Genomic DNA, 14766 nt, shown 5'->3' with positions numbered 1-14766 from the left:
TTAGAAAAAAAAATGCACTCCAGGAATATCAAGTCCAAAACGAAGCTCTTCAAACCATCTGGGAAGAGAAAACAGCATGACAAGGAAAGGTATATTTGTCAGATCCCAGAAATCAATATAAACATCCATGATAACCCCACCTATTTTTTAAATATATGATTTGGATGAAAGAAGAGAAAGAGACTGATTGTTGCTGAGTCCCTGCTGCAGTCCCAACACAGCTGGAGATGCCCTGTTCCCCTGCTCCCCTGCTCCCCCGCTCTCCTGCTCTCCTGCTCTCCTGCTCTCCTGTTCTCCCCCTCTCCTGCTCTCCTGCTCTCTTTATTTTGTTGATGCTCATGAGGACCCTGATGTCTGAGGAAGAAGGTTCCCGTCCAGCTCTGCCCCTGGTGTGTCACGTGCCGGCCTTGTCAACGCACAGGAGAACCTGACAGGGTGAGTGTTATAACCCCAATCATAGAAAAGGAAACGTCTCTAAAGTCTTTAGCATCTTGCCCGAGTTCGGACACTTAGCAGAGGCCTGAGTTTAGATGCAGCCCCGTCTTGCTCTTTGACAGCCTCAGCACCACGTGCCCTGGGTGACCCACGCAGAGTCACTGACAACCCTCTTGGTTGGCTCATGGCACAGCGTGGAGCGAAATGGCCCACTGACTTTTCCAGACACTTTGACAATTCGTGATATAGTTTATGCGGTCACTCCCAGTGAGTTCTATTGTTCAGTTTAATAGAATACCTAATTCTGTGTTTATTATGAATAAAGGGAGATTTCTTGTGGTTTTTAAGAATATGAAGGATATCTATTTTGTATACAAGTTGGAAGTTCCAATACTATAGGAAGCATAAGTGCAGGTTATAATGATGGGTCTTTTATAAGACTGAATTCACATCAAACTGAATCAGTAACTCCGGCTGTATGAACGGGGTGAGACATTAAACATTTAATGAAAAGAATTCCTTTCTTAGGTTACAGCAAGGACTAAATATGTCTAATTATCATTCCCGCTAAGAAGATGTATTGTGATATTTGCAGTTAATCACTCATTCAGTTCCAAGGGTATTTATTAATTGTCTGCTCTGGGCATAACAACAATTGGAAGCAGTATGTTCACATGAAAAAAAACTTACCTGAGGCTCTAAGTCACAACTTTCCATGACCAGCACACATTTCTGATTTGAAATACATATCTAAAGCTTCAAATGCATAAATAGATATCCCAATCTAGAACTAAGTTAATAGTTGCTTAGAATTAATTGTTTAAATTATCCTGGGAACCAGAAAGATATGTCTACATGAAACAATAAAGGTTATATTAGAATTAATAAACTTTAGAAGACCATTTTAATCTTAATATATAAGCATACTACCTAGGCACACTGTTTAAATACATCTGCAACCTACTATTTTTAGATTTAGGTAAATCATTAATCCTTAAATTTGGAAGATTCCAGTGTTAGAGCTCTAGACTATGAAACTTGGAAGTTTTTCTAAAATTTTTGAGTTTTTATCCAGAAATACATATTTTCCTGGCACTGAGAACTGCAAGAAATTTCACTTGGAGTCTCCAAATAGTCAGCCATGTGTGATGTCAACATCAGTGTAATAGATACTATCACAAACATCCTGTGACTTTTTTTTTTTTTTATATACTTTAAGTTCTGGGATACATGAGCAGAACGTGCAGGTTTGTTACACAGGTATACACGTGCCATGGTGGTTTGCTACACCTGTCAACCTGTCATCTATGTTAGGTATTTCTCCTAATGCCATCCTTCCCCTAGGCCCCGACCCTGCAACAGGCCCCCGTGTGTGATGTTCCCCTCCCTGTGTCCATGTGTTCTCATTGTTCACCTCCCACTTATGAGTGAGAACATGCGGTGTTTGCTTTTCTGTTCCTGTGTTAGTTTGCCAAGAATGATGGTTTCCAGCTTCATCATGTCCCTGCAAAGGACATGAACTCATCCTTTTTTATGACTGCATAGTATTCCATGATGTATATGTGCCACATTTTCTTTATTCAGTCTATCATTGATGGGCATTTGGGTTGGTTCCCAGTCTTTGCTATTGTGAATAGTGCTGCAGTAAACATACGTGTGCATGTGTCTTTATAGTAGAATGATTTATAACCCTTTGGGTATATACCCAGTAATGGGATTGCTGGAGCAAATGGTATTTCTGGTTCTAGATCCTTGAGGAATTGCCACACTGTCTTCCACAATGGTTGAACTAATTTACAGTCTCACCAACAGTGTAAAAGTGTTCCTATTTCTCCACATCCTCTCCAGCATCTGTTGTTTCCTGACTTTTTAACGATCGCCATTCTAACTAACATGAGTTGGTATCTCATGGTGGTTTTGATTTGCATTTCTCTAATGACCAGTAATGATGAGCCTTTGTTCATATGTTTCTTGGCCACATAAATGTCTTCTTTTGAGAAGTGTCTGTTCATATCCTTCACCCACTTCTTGATGGGTTTTTTTTCTCCTTGTAAATTTGTTTAAGTTCCTTGTAGATTGTGGATATTAGCCCTTTGTCTGATGGATAGATTGCAAACATTTTCTCCCATTCTGTAGGTTGCCTGTTCACTCTGATGAGAGTTTCTTTTGCTGTGCACAAGCTCTTTCGTTTAATTAGATCCCATTTGTAAATTTTGGCTTTTGTTGTCGTTGCTTTTGGCGTTTTAGTCATGAAGTCTTTGGCCATGCCTATGTCCTGAATGATATTGCCTAGGTTTTCTTCTAGGGTTTTTATGGTTTTAGGTCTTATGTTTAAGTCTTTAATCCATCTTGAGTTAATTTTTGTATAAGGTGTAAGGAAGGGGTCTAGTTTCAGTTTTCTGCATATGGCTAGCCAGTTTTCCCAACACCATTTATTAAATAGGAAATCCTTTCCCCATTGCTTGTTTTTGTCAGGGTAGTCAGGCATCCTAAACTTTAAAATTTAAGAACTTACATTTTTTTTAAAGTAACTGGCAACTGACAATCATTTAAAAATCCATAACCTAAAAAAATAATAATTCCTCCTAAGTTTTCAACCAAGAGAAGTGAAAATCTGTTGACACAAAGGTCTGAATATAAGTATTCATAACAACTTTCTTCTTAATAGCCAAATATTTTTAAAATAGTCTATCACTGAAGAGTAGATAAGCTGTAATATATTCCTACAACGGTTACTGCCCAACATAAGAATGACATATACACTGGAAATCACATGGACGTATCTCAAAGGCATTAGAATACATGAAAGAAACTAGGTATAAGAGAATATTCTATATGATTCCATTTATATCAAATACTTCTTTTTTGAGATAACATCTCACTCTGTCACCAAGGCTGGAGTGCAGTGATGTGATCACAGATCACCGCAGCCTTGACCTCCCAGGCTCAGTGATGATTCTTCAGCCTCCTGAGTATCTGGGACCAAAGGGGTTGGGACCAAAGGGGTGTGCCACCACACCTGGCTAATTTGTGTGTGTGTGTGTGTGTGTGTGTGTGTGTGTGTGTGTGTGTGTGTGTTTTAAGAGATGGGGTTTTGCCATGTTGCCCAGGCTGGTCTCAAGTTCCTGGGCTCAAGTGATCCCCGCTTCTCAATCTAGTGCTAGGATTACAGACCTGAGTCATTGCATGTGGCCTGTATCATATTCTAAGACAAACAAAACTAGAGTGAAAGAAAGCAACTGCCGGAAGCTGTGGTGTGGGGCAGGGGTCACTGACTACAGCAGCATGCAAGAGAATTTTGGGGGTAATGAAATGTATTTTAATGGTACTGTTGTGTACATGACTATATGTATATTTGTCAAAATGCATTGATTTGTACACTTAAAATTACTAAATTTTGTTATATGTAAATTAAACTCAATTAGATAATAAAAAATAAACTTTTGATCCTGAAAAAATACCTACCTACATACAAACTACCTCTGAAACAAACTACTTTTTCAGAATTTCTAATTTAAATATTCAGAAATATGAATGATGATGATGAATTTTAACAAGGCTTACATAATTCAATTCTGTTTTGGATCATGTCTGAGAGGCATATTAGCTGCTGGACTTATTTGGATTTCCTTACCTCCTTTGCATATGAAAAAATAAGAGGTTGAGACAGAAACAAGATATGTAATTTATGTACAATGAAACTTTCTACTGCCCAGGAGATGAGGCTTTCTATTGTCCAATGAATTGTGCCTGGCAGCACAATTCACTGCTTCACAATTCATCGTTCTTTTTACCCTCAGAGCATCCTTGAAATGATTGACTCAACCATGAGAGAAACACTGTAAATATTCTCAGATGCAAAGTCACAGTACCAGCTTCACAGAACACCTGCAGGTGCAAGTAACTAAAAAATCCAGCTCAATTTTACTTTAAATACAAGGGAATTTATTGACTCAGGTGGGTAGTTCAGAAGGAGGCCAGGCTTCAGTGTGAATCTGAGCACAGAAGCTCATGGATGCTACAGGACTCAGTCTCTTCCCAATTTTCTGCTCTGCCTTCAGTGAAGTCAGAATAATTCTGCATGTGGCAAAATCTCCAGGAACAATTTCTGAGGTTGCATTCTTCACCAAAGAGGGAGCATGAACAAGCACACCCTTGTTCCTAACAACCTAGCGCAACTTGTATTTGACTCTAATTGGAACAACTCAGACCCCGCCCATCCCAAAGTCCATTAGGGGGACCAAGGGAGTGCTGTGTGGCACCTGGCATGAGCCTCAGTTATGCACTCACTTTGGAACCAGTAACTGTGACACAGGGTGAGACAGTGCTGGTTAAGTCAACCGGGACCCACCCCATGTTTCAAACCACGTGACTGAATAATTCAGGGCTCTGTTAGGAAGGAGAAAGGGGGATGCTTCTTAAATAGCACCCACCACTCAACTACAATTTAATTTGACAGGAACCCGGAGGCCCTGCCATAGAAATCTCTCACAGTTGCTTGGAATGAGAGCACTCAATACAAAAATCCTATGGTAGCAACCCTATGGCCTCAAGGGCGCCACGCAGTTGGTGTGGAGGGTGGGGCAAGGAGGGTGGGGAAGGGCTCAGGGTCTTCTGAAGATGAAGCCAAAGAACAGATGGCACTGACTTAGCAGAGTGGAAAATGTTTAACCCCAAGAGATTCCTACAGAGGCAGCTAAGCCACACCACAGACTCCTAGAAGGGCTTGTGTTAGGGTTCCCAAGTGTCTAGGTAAGCTGAGGAGATGGTGAGGCAGACACAGAGGGTCGGTTCAAAGCACATTGGGAAGACTGATCCCAAGACCCCTCAGTCCACACTGGCAGTCAAATGCTCCTCCCTGACATCAGAAAAAGAAACAATTTATTTTCTTCAGATACTGAAACAGAACTTTTCTAAGCTCCAGGACACTGGATAATGCTGCTTATGCAAAGACAGTATTTAGTGAAAGCCAATTTACTGAGCAGGGAGATCAGCGGATTCTTTCTCCCTCTTGGCTCCCAGAATGCTGGGATCAGCTTGTAGTCTTAGGAGATTGGCGACCTCTTTTTGGAGAGGATCTGCAGATACCAACATTTTCAGGGTTTCCTCAGGTCCAGGAGTGCCAGGCTCCTGTGGACTCTTCCTTTGGGGAAGCAAAAGAAGACTCCATCTGTACACACAGAATGCATTAATTATATTTTCTTATTTTCTGTTTTCTTGACGCTCTAGCATCTAGTCTATACTGGGAAAAGATTGTCTTTCCCAGGACCAGCCAATTAAACTACCAATTCAGAACCCATACTCCTAACCACCTACTTTATCTAGCTCTGATACTGTAGGAGACAATACCGCCCTTCCTTAATCACCACAGGGTGAGGTACTAGACAACTAGAAATGGCCCCTATGCCCCAGAGCCTGCTGAAGCTATTAACGCTGGGCAGCCTAAGCCTGCCTGCCCTGCCTGCCCTTGCTGTCCCACAGAGACTACAGCAGAGGATCCTGCCCGTGCCTTCCCCTCTCCTGCCTCTGCCTGGGGCGTCCCTGTGCCTCCTATTTCTAGGGATCTATGAGTTTGAATGGGACAGTCACTTCCATGTCTCCAGGTCTTAACATCCCTGGTTAAAACAAATTCTGAGTACATTTTAAAACATAAGGCTTCCAATGTAATCTTTAAAACCCTTATATGGACAATTTTAAACATATATGTAAATAAACATGAATATAACCAACCCCTGTATATCTATAACCCTTCAGAACAACAAGAAACACATGGGCAATTCTGTTGTATTATGGCTAAAAGGTAGCCATGGACACGAAATGAAGACAAGAAGTCTTTGGAATAAGTGATCCCATCACAATGAATCAATTTTCCATTGGAACATATTTTTACAAAGTCACTGTTTTGAAAATATTTAGCCATGAATTGAAACAGAGTCTGTAAGGTTTTTTTCCCGGTCTAAGGCGAACAGCATTTTAGAGAATGAACCAGGACACAACTACAGCACAAGAAAAAAGTATGATAATTAAGTTTACACATATGTGTGACTACTCTAACAGAAAACATGTAAAGAGCATTTGTTTTGATTTATATATCAATCTGTACTGTTTAATTTTTTGTGTCATAAATGCTCTTATTTAAAAAAACAGGACTAGTTAACAGTGTCAATTACTAGTAATTCGTGGTATAAATAATTAAACAAAGAAGTATTCAAAAATTATAACTGTTTTCAATAAAGTTTTATTTTACATCATTTTTTTTTTACTTACTCAGAAATTGCCCCCCCCCAAAAATGCAGAGATTTCCCATGTAGCTGCAACCTAGTTTCATCTCTTATTAACATCTTCTATCAGTGTGTCTCACATGGCTTATTAATATCTTACATAATTTGTCATAGTTAATGAACCAATACTGATAGACTATTATTAACTAAAGTTCATATTTCATTTGGTGCCCTTGGTTCTGTCTTACTCTGACCCAGGATCCCATCCAGGATCACGCATGACATGTGGTCATCACGTCCCTGTGGGCTCTTCCTGGCTGTGACAGTGTGTCAGGCTTTCCATGTCATGATGACCTTGATAGTACTGAGGAGGATTGGTCAGGAATTTTGTAGAATGTCCCCCATTGTCACTGCATGTTCTCAAGGTGAACTGTCACCTTTTATGTTCACTTGAATCATTTGGAAGAGCTACTGTTTGTCAGGTTTCTCCACTGTGAAGTTATTTTTCCTCCTTGCCCATACTGCATGTGTTCTTTTGGAGCAAGTCACTGTGCAGAGCCCACACTTACGGAGTGAGGAGTTGGCTCCACATTATTGATGGCTGAGTGTCTACATCAATTACTTGGAATTCTTTTGCAAAGGAGATTTCTATGCAACTCTGTTTTCTTATTCACCTGTGTATACAAATACAGACACCTAGATAATTACTTTCAGCTTTAATTATTATCAACACTACAATTCATTCCTGTGTTGGCCATCAGTAGCTGTTTTTATTGGCTATTATTTTTCTTTGATATATTTTAATTTTTTTTAGTACTTACTTTCTGATACTTCAAGATTATCCCGACTCCTATATTTACTGTCCCAGTTCTAGTATCAGACATTTCTTCAAAGAGCCTCATTCCTTTCAGAATGGTAGGAAAACTTACATCTGGCTGCCGAATGAGCACATTGTTGAATGAGCACTTGTTCCTCATTAGCAATGCTAGGAAGTATATGTGTGTGTGTAACCTACCTATACACACCTAATTATAAAGTTTTCTATGTAGAACTGTGTGTATCTATATTAAACTAAACATAAGTTTACGTTCATGTCTCCACCTCTGATCTAATAGCACATGAATCATTCTAGCCTTCTCCCCTTGCTAATTTGTAACCTCCCACTTCAACAGTGAGAAACCTGGTTACTACCATCTGCGACTTATGTAAGTCATTGTTTTATTCCAGATACAGATACTGTGGTTTTACAATTGTTCACAATTGCTTCTGTTGGAAAGAATTTTATAAAATAGAATCCAGTGATGAAGTATAGTTTGTTTGCCTTCAGCATACGGATTCTATTAATTTTCAAAGTGACTTAGGTCAACACCATTTTCCCTACACCTTCAGTGAGTTTTTTCCTACATTTGTGTCTTAGTCTGTTTTGTGCTTCTGTAACAGAATACCTGAGGCTGGGTAATTTATAAATAAAAAAGGTCCTTTTGGCTCACAATACTGGTGGCTGGAATGTCTGAGATTGGGCAGTTGCATCTGGTGGAGTCTCAGTCTTTTTCACCTCATGGTGGAAAGTGGAAGGGGAGCAAGGGGTGCACCAGAGATCACATAGCAAGAACGAAAGCAAGAGGGAAGCCAAGGAACCCAGACTCTTGTTAACTACCTACTCCTGCAGGAATTAATCCATTCCTGTGAGAGCAGAACTCACTCATCCCCATGGAGAACATTAATCTATTCATGAGGGATCCGTCCCCATGACCCAAACACCTTCCACTAGGCCCCACTGCCCCACACTGCCACATTGGGGGTCAAATTTCAACACGAGTTTTTGCAGGGACAAACCACATCCAAACCACAGTAATTTGTAGCATAGTTAAATTATTTTTCACATGATGTATTCTGTCCTGGGATACTCCACATCCTGAGTAATTTTATTTAATTTGAATAGAGTTTGATTTACCCATTTGGTTGTAAAATTCTGCGTATTTTGACCAGTGCATTGTGGTAGGTATCCCACTATTAAAGTATCATATGAAATGCTTGAAACCCCCACCCCATGGAGCCAATGGTTTCCCATCTGTGTAGTTTGCTTTCTGCAGTGTCTCATTAAATGAGGTCACACTGTGTGTATTCTCCTCAGACTGTCTTCTTCCACTTAGCAATGTGCATACAAGATTCACTCATGTCTTTGTGTGAGTTGATAGCTTGTTCCTTTCTATGGCTAAATAGTATTCCATTGCATGAATGTACCACAGTTTGGTTATGCATTTTGGGGAGCAAAACCTACCTCTTCTAACTTTGTTCCAGGGTTGGAGACCTTCAAATTAACTGACAATAGATACATTAGTAGGAGAGACAATACTTGGCTTCTTATTCCACAAGTATCATTGTGGGACAAAATTCATCAGATGGCAGGATCCAGTTTACAAAGAGGTAAAAATAGCCCAAAAACAAGAAACAAGACTAGAATCTGATAACCCACAATAACTATAGCTTTCCTTAAAAAAAAATTTTTTTTTCAAGACGGGGTCTGGCTCTGTCACCCAGGCTGGAGTGCAAAGGTGCAACAATCTCGGCTCACTGTAACCTCTACCTCCTTGGTGCAAGTGATCCTCCCTCCTCAGCCTCCTGATTAGCTGGGACTACAGGCACATATCATCGTGCCCATCTAATTTTTATATTTTTGGTAGAGACGGGGTTTCCAACATGTTGCCTAGGCTGATCTAGAACTCCTGGCCTCCCAAAGTGCTGGAATTATAGGCATGTGCCACCATGCCCGGCCAAGTTATAGTTTTCCATTGAAACATAAAATTATTCTCTGTAGTAACCATCATTTTTGACCATAATCAAAGTAAGACTATTCTTGTTTTAAATCTAAGTATAGTTTTGTTAGATTTTGCTTGATTATTTACGTAAGTGCAGCAAGAACAGGAGACGACCACATAGGTGCTTTCAAGTTTCTTTGCTGGAAGTTTTCATACAGAATCTCAGATTTGACTTTTAAAGGCCTCATTCAGGCTAAAAACCAAGCTAAGAACATACTATCAAATTTCAGCTGCAGTCCTTATAGCTTTGTGTGAATTCCTCTTTTCTTGAGTCCCCCCAAATATCCCTAAATTCCTGGGCCTACCAGGAAATGACCTTCTTTACTAACCTGTAAGGCTGTGAACCCTGTAATGTAAGTATCAGGCTGACTTTTCTCAGAGTGCTGTTGGGAACGAAGTTTTTGGTGTTAAAAAAAAAAAAAAAAAAAAGAATTAACATGGGAACAAATAATCTCTTAGCAAGGCGAGCTTTACTTTCTGCAGAAAGGGTGCTACTCAATAGCTGTCCAGCCACAAGAGCACACCGAACAAAGGAGACAGAGTTACTTATAACCTGATGTGTCTACCCTACTGCTGTGTCCAGTTACCATTGGCTGGAATAGGACCTCACATTTTACACTTTACCCAATTGGCTATTAGTTTAAAACTTTCTTAATTAGGTAAGGGGAATAGAACAAAGAAAGAAAAGGAAGTTGCCAGGGATAGTTAAGGAAGCATCTCCAAATAAGGAATGGCATACACTATGGGCTGGGGCTTGTCTAGTTCTGTCCAGGCATGCCAGAGCAAGCTAGGACAACTGATTTGGAACACACACACACACACACACACACACACACACACACACAAATAGTGGATAGCAATCTTATAGTAAGAAATTGTGACTTTTTACAATCTTTGAAGAAGAACTTCCATTTCTCACAGTGCTTTGTAAGCATTGTCTCCATAATAGTCAACCTTACTTCCTTAAAATTGCTGGTCATAACTGATCTTAGGTACACTTCTAAAATATGATGTTCCAGTAAAAATCTTGATAATATAACCAAATTTTCCAATTATGTCCTGTTATAAGGTGAACAGATTCTTACTGGACTTTTGCTAATAACTATATCATCATGAAAAAAAGAGTATTCAGTAAGAATTTCAAAATTCTGGAGAGATTAGGCAGGGAAAAAAATGTAAACGCTTCATTTCTGTTTACAAAAGTATAATCTACCAAATTGTTGTAAGTTACAGTTAAATTAAGAGAAAGAGATTTCTTAAATTCAGAAACTAGAACATTAAAGAACCAGCAATGCTCTAAAAAGCTATAAAATTATAATCAATTTTCATCAGTTCATTCAGTGCCACGTAATCAATTCCAGTCTTGCTGGATCTTGGGTTAGCAGTCTCATGACCCCATCAATTTCTCACCACCAGGCTTCTGGAGATCTTCACTGAGTCAAGTGTATGGTCTTAAAGTTATTTAAGCAATATCATCAGAAGTCTTTAACCAGAGTACCTGTCATACTCTTTTCCATGAGTCTCAGAGGGAGTCCTGTATCGGAGATGAACATTCTGACCTGTAGCTGATCGCAGGAGCTTTCAGGAAAGCATCAGGGGGAAATAATATCTAAATGACAAAGAGTATGAAATGGCTGTGATTATACCACAGTTGACAAGGATATTTGATTTTTTCTGTGGCATACAACATTTATTTATTTATTTATTTATTTAGAAACAGAGTCTCGCTCTGTCACCCAGGCTTGAGTACAATGGCGTGATCTCAGCACACTGCAAGCTCCGCCTCCCAGGTTCACGCCATGCTCCTCCCTCAGCCTCCCGAGTAGCTGTGACTACAGGTGTCCGCCACCACGCCCAGCTAATTTTTTGTATTTTTAGTAGAGATGGGGTTTCACCGTGTTAGCCAGGATGGTCTTGATCTCCTGACCTTGTGATCCACCCACCTCGGCCTCCCAAAGTGCTGGGATTACAGGCATAAGCCACTGCACCCGGCACAACATTTAAAATAATAATTGGAATTATGACTCATAACTCTATACTGGCACATAGCATGGATAAGGAGGACATTGACAAATTTCCAGGAATTTTATATAATTTCTGAAAACAACATTTTACTGATACAAATATAACACAGGGAAGGTTAGATATCTCTTTTTATTTGTATTTTTTGTAAGGTTTTCCTTATAAAAAATACATCCTACTTTACTTGTGAATCATGCCCTACTTTTCTTGCATGCTTTGCATAGAGTTGTTTCTAGTTATTCTATTGCTTCTAGTAGTTTTATTTACACATATTGATTATAATTTTAATACTTAGTAATCTTTTATTTTCCAGAGAAAACTAACAAGTAAACAGTTATAAACTGTCATATATTAGCATTCCATAGTAGGTTAGAAAATGTATGAGTATACCATCTCCCAACATCTACATGGATGTGTTTCCTCATCGTACAATTTCTCATTGTGGTAGACAAAAACATGTTTATTAATGGTCCAAAATATCTTTAGTCTCTCTGTAAAAATAAGAAGCGAAAATTATATAAACTTTAATTATTTATGTTCAGTAATTAATGTTTTAGTATTGTATCTTATTTATAAATGGTCTAGATATTTAATGCAAATCTTTTACTTAGCTTAACTTTAAGGATTAAAAATTACCAAAAGTATTTTGGAAACTATTATTAAGCAGATTTACAGTAAACAAATTATTTTTGCAATAATGTTTTTTCGCTTTTCACAAGATGGCACCGAAAGTGAAGAAGGAAGTTCCTGCCCCTCCTAAAGCCAAAGCCAAAGCCAAAGCTTTAAAGGCCAAGAAGGCAGTGTTGAAAGGTGTCCACAGCAACATACAGAAAAGAAGATCCACATGTCATTCACCTTGAGGTGGCCCAAGACACTGCGACTCCGGAGGCAGCCCATATATCCTCGGAAGATCACCCCCAGGAGAAACAAGCTTGACCACTATGCTATCATCAAGTTTCCGCTGACCACTGAGTCGGCCATGAAGAAGATAGAAGAAAACAACATACTTGTGTTCATTGTGGATGTTAAAGCCAACAAGCACCAGATTAAACAGGCTGTGAAGAAGCTCTGGGACATGGATGTGGCCACAGTCAACATCCTGATTCGACCTGATAAAGAGAAGAAGGCATATGTTCGACTCGCTCCTGATTATGATGCTTTGGATGTTGCAACAAAATTGGGATCATCTAAACCGAGTCCAACTGACTAACTCTAAATATATGTATATCTTTTCACCATAAAAAAGAAATAATGTTTTTCATAAGAATGACAACTTAATTAGAATCAAATTTAAAAGCTTTAAGATTTTACGTTTCTAGTAAGTATAATATTAGCTTATTTGAGTAGAACTCAAGCAGAATAGGAATTTATGTTTGTTTTATATTCGATGTGGTAACTTTGAAGACATAGTTGTTTTATTACACCAAAAATATTATATTAACCTTATTTAACTAAGTTTTATCCAAATCGTGTTAACTTAAAAAACATTTGACCAGTTCCTATATTTCTAGGAGTTTGGTGAATATTTATTTATAAATGCTTATGTTTTTCCAAGCCAAGTTAGAATAGAACACTTTTAAAGAATTTTATAAATGAATTTTGCAACGCTAACCTGAGTTAAGAAAATATCACATATACATAACACACATTAATAGACATACAAACACAAATAGAGATTTCATAGCTTTCATCCTGAAATTTCAGGCATGAATCAGGCATAAATATTCTGATGGTTAATTTTAGACATCTACTTGATTGGATTAAGAGACACACAGCTGGTAAAACACAATTTCTGGGCATATGTGTGAGGGTATTTCTGGAAGACACTGAGATAACCCTGACCCAATGTAGATGGGCACAGATATGGTTTTGCTGTGTCCCCACTCAGATCTCATCTTGAATTGTAGTTCTTATAATTCCTACATGTCGTGGGAGGGACCCAGTTGGAGGTGATTGAATCATGGTGGTGGTTACTGCCATGCTGTTCTCATGATAGTGAGTGAGTTCTCATGATCTGATGTTTTTATAAGGAGCTTTTCCCATTTGGCTCAGCACTTCTCCTTGTTGCTGCCATGTGAAGAAGGACGTCTTTGCTTCCCCTTCCACCATGGTTGTGAGGCCCCTCCAGCCATGTGGAACTGTCAGCGCATTAAACCTCTTTGTTCTTTATAAATTGCTCAGACTCGGGTATTTCTTCATAGCAGTGTATAAATGGATGAATACAGGCACCATCCAATTGGTTGAGAACCCAGATAGAACAAAAAGGAAGAGGAAAGGGGAATTATCTCCTTCTGAAATGGAAACATCCTTCTTCTCCTGCCCTTGACATCAGAACTTTAGGGTCTCAGGCCTTTGGCCTCAGAATGAGAGTTACACCATTGGCTTCCCTCATTCATTCTGAGTCCTTTTGACCTGGACTGAGCCATGCTACGCTTTCCTAGTTCTCCAACTTGGCGATAGGCTATCGTGGAACTTCTCAGCCTCCATAATTATGTGAACCAATTCCCCTAATGAGTCTTCTCTCATCTATCTATCTACATATATCACATTGATTCTGTCTTTCTGGAGAACCCTGACTAATGTGATTACAATAATACAAAATTTACTAGTTTATACAGAAGACTTGGTTTTTGTCTTTGCCCCATTTTTTATTTGTATTATAACTGTGTTTCTGGAAAACGGAACAAGTTTTTACCTTCTTCATATGAGGGCTAAAGCTTTTTTCTCGCTAATAATTTTGGAGATTTGTAAGATTTTCTTTTGTTTTGACATACAATCTTACAGAGGCTGAGAAATAATTTTTTTTTCTGTTTTATTTTTCAGCCCCAGGTGTTTGCTTTTGCAGATTCTTGAGCATGTTGAGAGCCTCCAAGGCATGGAGCAGGGTGCCTAAAGTTTCAGTGATTGTAGGGAGTTGAGAGACTCAAATGGGAAGGGAAAGATCTAAAAGGAGGCAGTTTGGAAGATAAAAATTTTCTCAAAGGAGCCATTTAAGTTCTAAATAATTCTTATTCTTAGTAAAGTCATGCAAACAGGAAAGGAAGTAGACAGAATTAGCTCCATATTGGTGGAACACATAGTCAGCAGAGGTTTGAGAAGGGAGAATTTAGTCAACTGAGAAGTTCCCATGAAAAGAGCAAGATCAAGATCACAGAGACACCATGAAACAAAAAGCCAGGAATAACTTCCAACCCAAGAGGAGAACACAGAGGCCTCAAAACCAAAGCTAGGATAAGAAACTTGTATCCCAAGAGTTACCTTCCAGACAA

General features: G+C 39.0%; 1 pseudogene; it reads left to right on the top strand.

Moving 5' to 3' along the window:
* Positions 1 to 306: 306 nt before the first annotated feature.
* On the top strand, positions 307 to 12761 carry LOC126940683 (60S ribosomal protein L23a-like; annotated as a pseudogene).
* The last annotated feature ends 2005 nt before the right edge of the window (positions 12762 to 14766 follow it).

Source organism: Macaca thibetana, chromosome 17 (genome assembly GCF_024542745.1).
Source record: "Macaca thibetana thibetana isolate TM-01 chromosome 17, ASM2454274v1, whole genome shotgun sequence".
NCBI classification, from domain to species: Eukaryota; Metazoa; Chordata; class Mammalia; order Primates; family Cercopithecidae; genus Macaca; species Macaca thibetana.
The sequence above is the reverse complement of the archived record's forward strand: the minus strand, read 5'-3'. Positions and strand labels throughout refer to the sequence as shown.